The following is a 3,206-nucleotide window of genomic DNA, read 5'->3' as shown; positions in this document are numbered from 1 at the left end:
TGTGAGTGAGGGTCCATATAAGTTATACTCCAAGGTCACTATTCCCCTAAAGGTAAAAACTGTTCCTTTGGCATCTGCTCAAAAAGTCCAATAAACCACATGGTGGTGATGATGGTAGATAGTGTTATCCCACCTGGTTCAGGATATTGAGTTTGTCCTTTTCCCTTTGTTGTCCACCGAATGCAAGCCTACCTGTTCTAATAAGAGGGTCCAGATTTTTTTCTATTACTCTGATTCACCCAACTGGATGATAATCTTGTTACCACGTTCAGGAGTAAAACAGTTAATATTTAATTAACTGAATGAATATTGAATGCACAAATTGTAATAACCCCCAATCCCGTGTTTGTTCATTTGATTAAATAGTGGAAAGGGCTATTCAAACACAGATGACTGTTGGGAGCCAACATATGTAACCACACAGCTGAGGCCTATGAAGGCCTATTCTGAAGGTCGCCTTGGAGACAAGGATATAACATCAGTGTGTACATATGAATAGTAACCAGTGTATTATAAGACAACATAATTTTTAATATTAGGAAGTGACAGTCTAAAATAAAATCTTATTATATCCTATGAAAAATGCACAGCAGAATTATTTTATATCTCTTTTTCTTTTTAAACTGTTTTTTTTTAAGATTTTTTAGCTGTTATTTTCTGGTAAACTGATTGATTAGCTTTTGTTCCAGTATGTAGTTTTATTTGGGGTTATGATTAGACGTTATAACTGTGATAATAGTTGTATTATGTTGCTTTTGGTCAAGCAGAACGTTTTTGGTTTTTGTACGTGTAGTAACTTTTAGTTTGTTTCAGTCCCCGGCTGTCGTTATGGCAACTGTGCAGTTTATTGTTTTAAGTGGCATGGCAGGTTTTGAGACGTAGGTAGTTTCCATGTAATAGACAATCAGATTTAGGTTTTAGGTTAAAATGTCATTGAATTAAGTTTTATAGAACATAGAGTAAGTTCATAATTTTTATACTTATTAGTACTAATGATAAAGTTTGTAATAGATTATAGTAAGATAATAGTTGTTAAAATTTGGACATGATATTATAAGATAAATAATTAATAAAGTATAAAAGACAATAGTTTAGATATTTGAAATTTATAGAAGTTGTGATAAAATTTTAGGTTAAGGATAAGTTCATAGGTAATTAATATACAATCATAGGGCAGTATAGAAATGTAATAGGTTATAAGAATTATAAAAATAAATAGTATAAAATTAAGATAATAAAATTAAGTCATTTAAGTAAACTTATAGATTATAGTATAGTGTTAAGTTAATAATATTAATCGTCAAAAATATTAAAAGTTAGTAAAATTGGATTAAACTTAGAGTTAACTTAGAAAGTTTTTTAATCAGAGTTTAGAACTTAGAGTATAATATGAATGATTTATTGAACATTGTGAAGAACATTTTGAACAATCTGTATTAAAATTGTGCACCTGTGATTCATACATCATGGAATTGTAATTGTTCACTGGGAACCTGAAAGTCTTGTCATGGTACATGATTTGTAAAGCATGTTACACATCAATGAACTTGTACGCCCCCAGCAAATAATTGTCACACTGCTGGAGATTATAGAAAATGGTATATAAGTTGAAAAAAGTTTGAATAAAATTGGCTTCAGTCTTGGCCAGACTGTTCCCAAAAGAGCTGCCTCCGTGTGGTTTCTTCTCTCCATTCTGATTCACCGGTGCGGTCCTAACCCCCCCCGGTCAGTGCAGGTCACCGACAGATGACCCTTAAATGGTCAATATATGATGATGTTTGAGCATGATTGACCGGCCCTTTAACAAAACTGGGAACTGTCACGGTAGGACTTGTATTATTTGTACACTCAGCAGAGGACTCATAGTACATTCAGGTGCCCAGGGAGGATAATGTCACTAGTATTGTTGAAGTGAATCTCCAGCAACGTTGATTTCCTTTTAGATAATTTATGCATAAAGTACCCAAACTACTTCTTTTCAGATAGAAACATAGAAAGGTCAGGCCACATTCTCAGGGTTCACATTAAGAAGAATTGTAGATATGTACCACTACTTACTTCTCAGACACAAACCCAAGACTCACAGTGTCTCAGGAAAGCAGGTCATTGGTATTTTAAGTAAGAAGATATACTTCCCTCTAGTCATGATAGGCCCATCCCTCTCATTTACCCATAAGTGAGATGGGAATACAGCTGAAATGCATGTCTTTGTTTACTGTGTGGAGTCCTATGAGTTTATTATTAGCCTTCTTCATTCTTCATTCTATTTGACTCATTTTGTATCAGCTCATTGAACAGGTTTATAATATTTATTTTATGTCAAATAATTAACATAAATTTTTCACTGGTGTCAGTTAACTTGATGCTACTCCCTTAATTCACACCTCATTAAATAAAGCACAGAGGGAGGTGGGCACATCCTGGATTACACATTGAGTAGGGATGGAATGTACTCTACTCTCCACCACTACTTAGTACATAAACTCAGGCCAATCCTAGGCTCCTCTGATTCAGGACATAGTGGGCAGTACTCCTGGGGTTAATTTTAGGGTACCTGCTTACTGAATAGGGAGCTTTCCTCTATCCATTGCATACTTATTCCTTCCTCAAATTGCTCAATTTTCAGTTTTGTTGCTAACCATTACATATGTTCTCTCCCATAATGTGGCACACACGTTTACTGACCGGCGTTTCCAGAATATTAGCTGAGTGATGTTTATCTGGAACAGAAACTGGTGGAGGAAAAAGTTAGAGCTTTGTACACATGTGGCAATTTCTATGAATGTACAGAGGACTTGTATGAATGTACAGAGGACTTGTTTGAATGAGAATATTCCCTTCAGGAATCTCTAGGTTCCCAAGGTTGTTATGCAAGCATATTCTCTCTCTTTGAATTGGGGTGGACTAGTCATTAAGGAAAGCACAGTGGCCATCTCCAGAGAATCTACAGGGGAAGATTTCTCCAGACCTTATATTGTGTGGAAAAGGAAAATTTTACTTGACTTTGAACTGAAAAACGATTTTTCCCTTAGTAATGAAATGGGTAAAACTAATAGTTTAAACTCTAGTGCAATAGTTTGGAGATGTTGCATTCAGGGATGGAGTACACAAAATAGTGAAAATCTACATGACCACTGGAGATACTTTGTAAAGGTCACTACCCAGAGGAAGAGGGCACTAAATCGTGGATATTCAAGTATGAGAGT

The sequence above is a fragment of the Carlito syrichta genome, unplaced genomic scaffold (genome assembly GCF_000164805.1).
Source record: "Carlito syrichta isolate Samal-C Ts95f unplaced genomic scaffold, Tarsius_syrichta-2.0.1 Scaffold313783, whole genome shotgun sequence".
NCBI lineage: Eukaryota > Metazoa > Chordata > Mammalia > Primates > Tarsiidae > Carlito > Carlito syrichta.
This window is presented reverse-complemented; position numbering follows the sequence as displayed.